At 32.6% G+C, this 13,338-nt stretch overlaps 1 protein-coding gene across 5 annotated transcripts in view; it reads left to right on the forward strand.

The window, feature by feature from the left end:
* Positions 1-13,338, forward strand: part of ZCCHC7 (zinc finger CCHC-type containing 7) — a 238,751-nt gene that overhangs the window by 207,695 nt on the left and 17,718 nt on the right. The window lies entirely within an intron of this gene.

Consider the following 13,338-nt stretch of genomic DNA (forward strand, 5'->3'; position numbering starts at 1 on the left):
TTTTTCATTACTCACGTCATTTAGTGATTACATCATGGTATCTCTTAGTCTTCCAGACTATATTCATTAAACTAAAGGGAAAAAGTATACTGGGAGCCTTAAAGAATAAGAATCCAGTGTCTTTAAAATGTTGTATTATCCACAGTCCACAAGCATTCAGTCCACAGTATCTTCAGTTGCCTTTACTGAAACAGTTACTGATATTTTTCAATGAACCTAGAAAAAGGTTAGTGTATATTTCATATAGAATAATTCAACTGTCATATCCTTAAGCCCTTCTTGACTTATTCAGAATGTATAAATATCTGCTTAATATCATTCAAGTTATTCCATTCCTAGTTTCCTTTTATTGTGATTTTAGGCTAAGTAGAAGCAGAAAATACAGTTTGCTAGAGAATCTAATTGACTGGTGCTCAATATTATGAAGTTAGTTTACTTTTAATGTTCAGCTTAAATCATTTCAATAATTCACCATAACCCTACTACTCACTTCTTTTACTATATTAAATATGTTGTGCTAAGCAACAGACCATTATTCTTTTAATTATTACAGTTATATAACATAATATATATTAAATAAAAGTTGTTAAACATTGTTTCTTAAGGTTTAGCATAGTTAAAAGTTTTGTTTACACAAAGACAGGTTGTAAAAATACAAAGGGCAAAGTTCTTTCAAAACACGACTTTCTTCTTATCATTCTCCTTAGAGAAATAAAAGTAAACCAACAAGTAGACTCAAACTACCTGTCTGTCTGTCACAGGCCCAAGAGGCCATAAATTATATAAGGTGGTTTGTTTTCACATTTTGTGATTACCATTTAATTTATTTGAAGATTTTCAGTAGAAAGCTGTAACTCCTCAACTATTCCTCAAATCTCAAATTAGGATTTGTTAAAAACTTAAGTGTTATACCCAAAAATATATACATACCCATGTATGTTACACATACATATTACAGATGTAATTCATCTGAATACATTAAGTTTGTGCTTATGTAGCAGTTTTTTTATCCTAACATAATATAGTGAAATCCTTACAGCCTAAACTTAATTAGAATCTAATTATATGTTATACTTTTCAAGATCACAGAGCTACTCTTCGTTACTATATAAAGTAATATCCTTATAGATTTGACATTACATTTATTTTAGCTTTTCCCCTAATTTAAACAATTCCAATCTTTAAGTGTAGGAAGTATGATTTTAAAGCTGCTCTTTTGATTATTTACACCTGTGTTCTTTTATATACCTATAGTTAAAGGGTAAAAATTTGTTTCAATGTAACAGAAATATTTGAAGGTTTGCTTAATATTTTAGATGTTCAGAAACATAAATTTTAAAAAGAATCATTAGGAAAAAATAAAATAAATTTACTTTTTAAGGAATTACGATATATCTATTTATAGGTATAACAAATTCAATTTGAAAACTTTGTTTGTTCCAATATGGAATCCTGGTTAATTTTTTAAAATAATATTGAAGTTGCCATCACAATTTATAAATTATCAAGTTGAAATTAATAATGAGTTTACTATGCAAGTATAAATATAAAACTAGCATGTTTATGAACCTGTGCATATATCAGTGTCTCTAAAATAAAATAGTTAAGTAATTATTTAAATTATCAGTATATGGACAATATCCAAATGTATGCAATGAAGCAATATTCAGTCTTGAATAAAAACAAGATGCATGGTGATTTTAGTCATCTTCAGCTCCTTTACTAGGCGATGGACTGCCATCTATTGACTCCTAGTAGCCCTCACACATGAATGTTGAGTCAAGCAGCGCAATGACCAAGGAATGAAGCCTCGGTTAGAATTGTTACTACTTATTCATTTAAACCAGTGCTTAAAACTCTGGAGCTTTCTACACTTAAGCATTGATTATTTTTTCTAACTAAAATTGTCATATTTCTTATCCCAAATGATGGGAAACATGATTAGTATCCAGTTTGGAGATGTTTGTATTTGGGAGCTTTACAGTTGCTTTTATCTGCCTCCCAACTAGAGGGTCATTTACAGAACGACTTAAATTTTAACAGTAAAGTAATGTTTATCCAGGAATCATTTTCTTTAAAAACCAAAAAAGTCTATAGGTTAAACAGAATATTGTTTCTCAAACACATAAGAAAGGTGGTGTAGTTGATTGTTACGAGTGAACTTTTGAAATATTCCAAATAAAAAATTCCTTAAAACACTTTCAGAACTAAGAAGAAAGTTATAGAAGTGTTCACTATTTTCAACAATTTCAAGAAAAATAAAATGAAATATCTTCAACAACCTGTATATGAATAGAATAGCTTTTTAATCAGCTAGACTCGACTACATTAATAAAAGCTAAAGACCATCATTCTAAAGGGTTCATGCTAATAAAACTAAAAAGACTACATATACACAAACATCCGTATTATAACAACCATCTGGTGACACCATCTTTCTATGTTTTAATGATTCTAAAATTATATAATTTAATGTCTTTATCAATTTGGAGACCATGAAAAAAGAAAAAAAATTGTTTTTACTTAAAAAGTACATAATTTCCTCAAATAATATTTTTACCTCCTTCAAAAATGTTTAGAATGTTTTTAAATGTTTAATAATATAGCTAAAATATAACTTCTTGTATTTTCATTTCTGCTACATTTTCAGATTTTTATAGAGCCTGACTTTTAATGTTCTTTTTCATCTTTCAAATAACTCATTCTAGATAAAATTTTCCCTCTTTATTCAAGAAAGAATGTCCCTTCCCCCACCCCCTGTCATTTCTACTCTCATTTGTATTAAAAATCCTAGGCCAATATGGCCACCAACAGAGTTTTACAACCAACAGAATTTTTAACTAGTAGAGGCTATGATTTGACATGAGTTGGACATTTGGTTAATCTTGTTTTTAATCTACTTACTTTAAAAAGTAACCAGGAGTTTGCTATTTGAGGGCTGTATGTGTTAAGAATCAAAAAGGACAATGCATCTTTTATGTTTAATTTTGCATTTGATTTCTTTGTGTGCATTGTTAAAATGTATTTCAACCCTACTGCCTTTTATTTTAACTGAAGATTTAAGCAGGAAGCAAATGTAACTGTTTTAGAAGAATTAAGCCTTAAGTGTTTTTTTATATATAATGTTTTGAATGCCTAGAATTCACACTTCAAAAAATGGAATATTTGTTATCCAGGAAATGGAGAAGAGTAGAGAAATGAGTGTGCTTGCCTTCCTTTCTGGCCTAGGAAAGGCTTATGGCCACAGTTTGTCAGGTTATATCTTATAAACCATAAGTAACAATATTACGTTTCATTTTGCCGCTTAGTTTTCTGTCCTTACCTGGAAATACCCATTTAGAAATGTATTTTTTGTGTTTTCACAGTTTGGAATTTTATACTGAGTGAGAATGTTATTCTCTAAAGCATTCTATGCCATGCTACAGAGTGGGTACCCCTAAATGTCAACAGATTTGGACTTAACTCTAGAACTATGTTTTACAGTCCAGAAGGAAGGAATAAGAAGGTGGTTTTGGTTCTGAGACTATAGCTATGCAAAAGCCTTTATCCTGAGATTGTGATGCAAGATAGGATAGATGATTTTCTAATTGCCTAATGCTAATATGGAATGTTTTTCTTTTAAAATAACTTAAAATGTGAAATGAAGAGATTCAAAAAGTCAGCCAGAATCTTTTCTTTTCCTGGTTAATTGGATATATGTTGGGATTCCTAAATATCTTTCTGAGAGGTCCTTGGCTACATAAGCAGATATGTAAAAACCATAATAACCCCATCCACACAGTAGATATCAAGTGATAGGTCTGTTTTTCTCTGTGTGTGCTTTGGCGTATTTAAGAAAATAGAACTGGTTACATACTGTCTTATAAAATGCTAAATAACTCCAAAATCTCATTTTGGAGTTATCTAAACACCATTTTTATTGGTACCATTTTTGAGGTCTAGCCACATAGGTTTTCATAAACTAATACATTATATATAAGTTCATTTTGGAAGCTTTTGTTTTGGTAGTTCAACTTACTTTGCTCACTTCTTCAAGAACCAGAAATACTCTTGTATAAATTATAGTTTTTTTCCTCTGTATCTGGTATTGCTGTTTTAATGTTTTGATTGACCAGGTGTTGCTATTGAGACATTACATCTCTGTCAAATTGTCAGAGGTTTAGTTTTCATTTAAAATGCCCTTAGTACTAAAATACTACTGAGGTGAACGTGATTGTGCTCTGATCATTCAGAAGGCACATGACTCTTTTGTAGTGCTTCAGGGCCATCTTTCCATTATAGTACTATAAAATAAATCAGACTGGTTTATCTTTTGAGTTACTTGGTGTCTGAATAACAAGATTTTTTTTTGAATAAGCATCGATGACTTTGATAACAGATAGAAAATACATTTGGAGAATGACTAAAATTTTTAAAGATTTTTCAAATGCAAAATATATATGAATAGTTTTATGTTATTTAAATACTTGTCTTGTTCTTAAAGAATTTGCTGTTAAAATTATAATAATTTGTACTTCAGTCTTCTCATATTTTGAGTTTAGTAGGAACGATAATTACTACATTTACAGAGTAAGTCAACTGATTTTTTTTTTAATCTTTATTTCACTGGCATGTGGAACCACATTTTGCCAGAACTTATCATTGGAAAATGCAATTTCAAAGCAAATGAAACCTGAATTATCAATCTCAATAAATGAGATTCTTTTAAAAATAAATACAATTTGCTAAATCATCAAAAAGCAATTTTCTAAAGCTACTGTAAAGGAAAGGGGGAAAAATGAATGTTGTGAATTATAAATGGATATGTTATTTTTCCTCGCATAACATTTCCTCAAATATTTAGAAATTGTATGTATGCATATTTATTTGTGAATGGAGATAGAATAAGATCATTTAGATTTGGGTGTAATTTTTATTTATTGGAGCACTTATGAGAACCTTAGTATTTTCTTTACAAAGAAATACTGAAGTGTTCACTCCTTCAATTCTGAAGTTACTTGATTTTCAGTATTTTAATGCAAATACTAATTTGGTTTAAATTGGAAATCAATATGGCATATTTTGCATAGTTTTTTCCTTGCATTAATATATTTAGATAATATCAAGTACTTTATGATGGTAATCCTAATGTAGATTTAAGTGTTTCAGATAATGAAGCAATGAGAAGTATGCAGCCTTCATACAATTTAGGAAAGATTTATCATAAATGTTTTGGCATGGAAGCAGCTGTGCTTTTGCCATCTTCTAAATATCTTTAATGACCTACTCACTAGTCATCATGAATTTGGCTCATATTTTTAGATATTAGATGTTGTTCAATAATCAAATCATTGAATCTGAAGTTCTACTATAAATAGTGACTTCCTTTCTTTATTTGACGGAAAAAGTCCCTGTGCTTTTTATTCCTGCCCCTAGTGGCTGGGGGCAAAGACCAGTATATTTAGGACTTAAATATTTCTCACATGGACTTAAAGTTGTACTTCTGTTTTGAAAATGGAAAGAAGTACTTGTTGTGGTCATCTGTTTTCTTATCTGTTAACAAATGTTTATCCTGAGGATGACAAATGGAGCATCACGTTTGGACTTTTTTTTATTACCCTTTCCTCTCTTCTGCATATGTGTTCAGCATTACTTAGAAAGGAATTATAGTTGGTCATTATAGGAACAATTTATTATTGATTATTAAATACTGTGGTAATTAAATTTCATTTCTAAGTGCTGCTTATTTTAACATATATAACACACTTTAAAAATCTTTTTTAAAACCCATAGTATTCATATAATCTCAAAGAAAACTACATTTCTTTCTTTAAAAAAATTAAAATATGGAACACTTCATGAATTTGCATGTCATCCTTGCTCAGGGGCAAAACTACGTTTCTTTTTACTTGCAACTCAGCACTTTGAAAGAGTGACCCTATTACAATAAAAATGAATATAAATATAAACAAATAGTCTTAGATTTTCCAAAATTAATACAGTTTACCATTGTACAGTATCTAACTATATAATAAATTACAGTTTTAAAATCTTAAGTGTTGAGTGATGCCAATTCTTTGTCATGTTACGTACACATAAAGAGTGTAGAAGTATTATGTAGATAACTTTAGCATATTCAAGTGATTATTTCGCATATGTGCTTTGAACAGGTATTTCATGCCATTTATTAATTATATTCCGAGTGATCAAACTTGCCATAGTCTTTTCTGGACATTTCAGTCCAACAGTAAATGTAGATAAAATATACTAGAGCATTGATATTTGTATTAGACATTCATTTTGGTAGTCATGCATGTAAGTGACATGGTAGATTACAGTAATTCCTAAAGGTCTGAAGTATTTAGGAATCAATTAGTTACTCACAATCATGATCAACCATAACCTTTAAGGGTTTGGATCGATCATTCGAATAATCTGCAGGAAAAGACTCCTAAAAAGAATCCTTTACTTGTTAACATGAACAGTCTCTCTGAACTAGTGTTGTATTTTCTGTTACGTTATAAGCTGTGGTGATAAACTTAAGTTTAAGGTTTCAAAAGTACAGTCTTTTCAGTGACTAAAAGTTAATGAATTACTGTTAAAATCAGTCAGATTTTAGACTTAAAATTTATTAGTCATTTGATCCCTATATATCAGAAATTCAAGGGTGTTATGTGTGGGTTTTTTGGTACATTTATAAGTATTTTCTTCCAGCTATTTTGAGGTTGGTGCAATGGTCCTCCAAGACCAACAACTCTGGTGTTTAAGAAATACCAAAAACAAATGAAGAAATATGTTACCTCTTTAGAAAGCATTTAACAAAAAAATATGTTTAATATCTTTGGGATTAAATTAGAACTTCACCTTAATTGGTATACCAGTACATAGATAGTGCACATTTCAAAACAAGAATTATTTAAAGTGAGTGTTGAGAAATTTTTATTAGCTTTGTAAAAGGAGTGCACATGTGTGTATCAACTGGTAATAAAGCTACTAGATAATTTTCATTCCATTTTTCAATAATCATGTAGAACTGAATCCATTGGGTAAATTATAAGATCATCTTTATAATTTTGTAATGCGTCCGTTTTACATAAATGTTTCTTTACATTGATTTGTGGATTACCCCACATTTTTGTTCAGTTAGGAGAACTAAGTTTTGGGTTGTGTCTTTGTTTATACAATATCAATTTTGTTTTCTTGGATCGCTCACATTTCCTTTGTTTACAGTTGTACATTTCCTCCCTGTTTTTACCAGGCCTTAGAAAACTGTGCTGTACAGTTGGGCCAGAAGGGCAAGCAAATTTCTGAGGAAATTACTAGGTAGCGTTTTTTTTTTATCACAATAGAGAAAAGAATGCCAGCTTTGGGATTGGACTGTGGTTCGGAGTCTGAGTCTTTCCTCATATACTAAATGTGCAAACATAGTTAAAATATTTAACTTCTAAAGTCCTCAGTTTCTTCATCTGAAAAATGGGGATAATGCCTTGTAGGATTTTTGTAAGTATACGATGAGATGATAAATATAAAATACAATACCTGACAGATAGAGCATGTTAAACACTGCAGGCTGTACTGCAGCAAACCCAAAGGCATCTCATACCTGTAGAGATGGCCTCTGGACTGACGTCCCAAACTCAGGTTGTTATAATGTCTTCTGCCCAACATTAGGAGATTCCTAAGGACCTCTTTACTCTGTCTCCTAACAATGTTTCCTTCTTATATTTATTGAAGAGAATCTTTTGTTAACAAAATTATTTACCTCAGTTTTCATTGTCTAATTATTTATACTTGTCTTATTCTTTTCCATTTAGGCTACTTCTTTCCTAATGAAAATTACTATATAAAATGTGTATCATAAAAATGCAATATCACTTTGAAAATATATATTAATAAATGTGTGAGTCTTAAGTGATAACTTCAGTACCATCTGAATATAGTTCTCTATCATAAGCAAATAAATTATATAAATATTTTCTCTGTATACAAATGATGAGAATAATATGAAATTGAAAAATTCACCCAAACATAAACATACCCCAATTAGAATACTTTCTGCTGGGGGTAGAGGGCTTATGTTAATCGGATAAGAAATGAAACAAAATAGCATATCAGTTTTTTGCACTTCAGGTAAAACTACTTTATGCCTTCACGTGATTAATGCCAAAAACCAGCCTGATTTCATAACAAAATGTAGTGGTATAAGAGCTGGGTCAGTTCTGCAGACTTCCAGCTGTATTCTCAGATAGGTCCAGCGAAAAAGGCAACTCAAACTTAAGTGCTTTATCAGTACATGCAGTTTGTATTCTTTCAAAGAGCATTCCTATTTCATGTTTGTTCCTTGTTTTAAGACAAGCAAAGGCTCAGATGGAACATACTGTAAAAGCAAAAGAACATTACTTCCGTCTGCCTTCTAACAGGTCCTTTCAGCTGTGGAATTCCCTGCATTTGTGACCGATGGTTAAGAGTATTACAGTGGAATAAGCAGAGTTGGGATGGCAGGTGGTGGGAGGGCCATGTGTTGTAAGTCATGTGGAGTTATGGTAAAAATGAAAATCCTGGGGTTTATTTGCATCCCCCATGTATTAGCTAATAAACATAATAGAGCTATGGTTCTATTCTTCTATAATTTTTTTATTGAGGTTCATGTACAATCACATGCAAAATATAGTAGCAGATTTGAATATGTTAAGCATTTCGTATGGTTGGAAGATGTATATTAGTGTGATTTCTATGTTTTATAGTCTAGCCCAATAAACATTCAGATAAAATGTCCATGGATTTACACATTTATGTGTTCTTTTCTGTCCCTTCCCCCTACATCCTGTCTCCATGCCTTCATCCCTCCATCCTGCATCAAAGCTTGTGGTCCTTCTCCATCCATGTACTAAATGGTTTCTTTGTAAACCAGGCCATTTGTCCATCATTGTTTGGGGTCCAAACGGTGGTAAGATACCCTGTCACCGATCCCGCATGCTATGAATGGCAGCTCCTCTCCGGACAATTGGCAGAGGGGCCGAGAAATATTCCTGAGAGGATTATTTAACCTTTCAATTTAGAGGGCACAAAGCCTGGCTGATTAATGAACTTTCTGATGGGTGCCGATAAGCGGATCTATTTCTTTATTTCCCCTAAAAGTGATTCCTTCTTCTGTCCATATTACTATAATCTTAAACATAAAATATGGCAAATAGATTAAAAAACAGCACTAAAGAGTTTATCTGGCTGGCAAACTGAAGGAGCTAAATTAAAATTGGTAATGACAGCAGTGGCTCAGCCTCATATATGGTTTTTAAATGCACTGTGTATTTTGAAGAGACTTATTCTCCAGCTCGCCTGGTAATGACTGCTTTTGGTGCACAGTCTGGGGCTGGCTTCTGTTATCCCCACCCACCCACCCACCCCCCAAAAAAAATGAGTTGTGTTATCTGGATGGCTGCAGACACATACGCATCCCCCTTTCTCACTGCATGGGCAGACAAGGTCGATAGCATTACAAGGTATTTGTGGCAGTGCTTGTTTCAGTTTTCAGAGCTGCCAGTTTCCAGGCGGATTTGAATTACAAAAGAAGAAGCTGGCATGAAAATTGAAAGGTTTTATCGGCTGGTCTGAAGCCTCATAGCACATTGCTTATTTATGCAGTCCATTTGCACCAGGAAATATAAAAAGGAAATACATTTTTAAAATAAGGCCATAAAGACTCAGATATGTTTAAGATGGCAAATAAAATATAGATACCTATAATATCTTTCCAGGAAACGATTTTCACTTAATGTTGCACATTACTTCAGAAGAGCATTTATGTTGCTGTCATAAATTTGTGCGTTTGTGTCACTATGTAGGTAGTCTCCGGGGATTAAGAAGGAAGCCTTTGCTAACTTACTTTAAAATTAAAATAGACGGAGGGATAGCTCTGCAGTTTGAGAGCTACATTGGAAATATTTAAATAGGGTGGTATATTAAACTTAAACTAACATTTTTGCATTCCATGTAAAATTAGCTATGGCCCAATGAATAAATGCTACTACCTTTAGAGAAAATTGGGATGCTTTTTAAGCCACGAAGATTTGGAGCATTCAGGAAGTGAATTACTCTGATCCTTACTGTGTTGCGTATGTTCATTGTTCTCTGCTTACTGAGGTTTTCTTTTTGTTGTTAGAGTTGTTTTGACAGGGGGAGTATCCCATTTACAAAAAGAAAGGTTATAAATTAATAAGCTTAATAGCTCATTTTTATAAAACTCGTGCTTCTTTTTAGTCTTCAAATATATTATATTTTAGATTTTGCATGGTGGTTAATGTTGTGAATATATAACCTTTTCACTGTTGGACGTTATACCAACAATTTATATCTATTTACATTACTTTAATGTAGTTTCGATTTACTGAAAAAGATACAGTGATGTAATCCCTTATACTCTTGACTACATAAAATGAAGACATAAGTATACAAACATAAAGTAGTGCAAGGCCTTGAGTGATTGGTCATTCGCAGCTTTTCAACCCATTGGTTTATAAAATTTCAGTGTATCCAAAAGAGAAGTAGGGAGGAAGTTACAGAGATACAGGAAATATCAAATAACTAAAGCAACACATGTTATTCTGCAGTTCAAATGAACACTCTTTAAGAATCTTTTTTCCAATAAGGCAGATTACTCTCAGGTAAACCATGAGAGATGCATTTTTTTACTATTTTTATTTTCAGTATTTTTACCAGTGTCTGGTACCTTTCCCATGTTTTCATGACCTGGACTAATTACTTCATGTAGTTGTTTTTTTTTTTTTTAAACAGAGAAAATATCAAAAGCATACACGTCTGTTGCATGCTAATGATGTGCTGTACATTTTTTCATGAATTTTCATAAGGATTTTTTCTACGTAGCATGTGTGGCTTAATGATGTAATCACCCGATAGACTAGAAAATGCTCCAAAGGAGACGTTCCGGTCTGTTGTGTACATAATACATGTTTCAAAAATCTGCCTAATTAAGGAATTACCCAATGGATTGAGAGTCTGTTGGGTACATGACATGGTTTTTTAACACATAAAAATATTATGTATATATGGTACACATGGTACTTTTAATGTCATTTTTAACATATGAGGAAAATTAGTAGCAATGTCCACTAGAATACAGGAGAATTCTGTTTTTTCACTAAGAAAAAATAAAAGCTTTAAAAACAGCACTCTTTAAAAATAATTCTAAAGCCATTAGCTTGGAGAAGATTCCTCCTAGTATTCCTGAAAGGGAAGTAATACTGTCAGTATTTGCCAGAACAGTGTACAAATGGAAGACTTTGTCCAAAACCACAGTTGAAGTAGGCCTGGAGTTCAGGTCCCAGGTGTGAGGATCTACTTCAGAAAAACACCTTAAAGGGAGGAAGGGGAACAGTTTTTGGCTTTTTTGTAATACAGCATCATCTTTGTTGTCTCACAGCCTCCGCTTTGGTTCAGTTCACTATAAAACAGTTTGCCTAACTTTTAGGTTTCTTTATTTGATTCCTTTAGGCCCCAGATATTCCAGACCCACTCCTACCCCTTGGATATATACTAATTACAATTCTGTTGGTGTTCGTATTTTAAACAATCCCAAAGGAGAGTGAAAGTATCCATTCTTCTTTCCTTGACTACTCTTTATAAAATGAAATAAAAATTTAGAAAAGTATATCTGATCTCTAGAGTAGCCAGTAGAAAGCAATATCTTGGCTGGGTGCAGTGGCTTATGCCTGTAATCCCAATACTTTGGGAGGCCAAGATGGATGTATCACCTGAGGTCAGGAGTTCGAGACCAGCCTGGCCAACATGGTGAATCCCCATCTCTATTAAAAATACAAAAATTAGCCAGGCACGGCGGCGGGCACCTGTAGTCCCAGCTACTCAGGAGGCTGAGGCAGGAGAATCGCTTGAACCCAGGAGGTGGAGGTTGCAGTAAGCCAAGATCGCACCACTGCACTCCACCCTAAGCGAGACTCTGTCTCAAAAAAAGAAAAAAGAAAAGAAAGCAATATCTTGAAGTAGAAAGGTATATTTTAAATTTAAACTTTTGTTCTGCTCAAATTCCAAAATGATGCTGTTAGATCACCTCAACTAATAGACTTTGAATATGATGACAAGCTTTTGGTTTGGGGTAACATTTTCTTGAGAAGTCCTGTTTGATTACTTGGGTTAGGTTTTTTAGATACATGAGTATTGGGATAAAGGTTGTCCTATTTGTGAGTTTATAGGAAGAATAAATTGATTTGGAAATATGAAAGAATAAGGTTGTTCTCAAATGTGAAAATCATATTGATTGAAGAGGTGCCTAGACACATGTGATTTAGTCAGTGAGATTGGAGCCAAGCTCTACTTTTCTCAGTGTTACATTTCGTTATGAATGCATTTACCTCAGGTATTTAATATATGTCATATAGCAAACTGGATTAATAAATAGAAACATATAGTGTAGTCTTTAAGCATATGTGTGATTATAAAAATAAATCCATTTTGCATTCACAGAATAGAAAATACCCTTTAATTAGTGAAATTGATTAACATATCGTATATAGTAATGAGCTTCAGCTAGATGCAAGCCCTCATTGGATCAAAGTCAGTTTAGATAAGGGCAGCTGAAGGTCACAGAGGGAGATGCCCAGCAGGTTCATTTGCATAAAAAATTACTGTTAGAAATAGGACACTGAGGCAGCTCTAGCATTTTGATCTCTTGGCCTTTGTCATGGAGATTCCTAGTAGTGAAGGGAGTAAGGCCAGTGTCCCAGATAATGATTAACTGTTTTAATGGCATTCATTCATTCATTCCACACTAACTACTCATGCAGAAAAAAGGGTTATGTAAAATGACATTAGAAGAAAATCATTTGTAATCGTTGCATCGGGCTGCACTTTGAGGAGACATTAGGAGTAAATCCGTGGCGTGGTAGGCTTATGCTTTATCTTCTGATATTTACTGAGTTTACTGGTGCATGAAAAGCTTTCAGCAAGAATAGCAGATGGGATGGACCTTTCATAGGTAATGCTATCTACCAGGTTATTACTTCTATATATTGATAGTAAAGTAATCTCCAAGATATCACCCTACAAATATAGATTATTTAAATGTCTGCAACCAAAAAAAAAAGAAATACAAAAGACCTGCTTTTATAAGTAATTAATTTGGTATCCATTGGGTCAAAGTCTTTAGATAAATTTTTTGACTTAAAAAAGTTCACAAAAACTACATTCATTGCCTTGCATTTAACTTTTTGTCAGCAGTACAGGCACGTATGACAGAACACTGAACTTAGAGCTAATCAGTTGACACATTCTGCTTTAAATTGGACCTTTACTGTTAATTAAAAATAAAGACATGCTCCAAGGCATAAG

The sequence above is a fragment of the Hylobates moloch genome, unplaced genomic scaffold (genome assembly GCF_009828535.3).
Source record: "Hylobates moloch isolate HMO894 unplaced genomic scaffold, HMol_V3 SCAFFOLD_10, whole genome shotgun sequence".
Lineage (NCBI taxonomy): Eukaryota > Metazoa > Chordata > Mammalia > Primates > Hylobatidae > Hylobates > Hylobates moloch.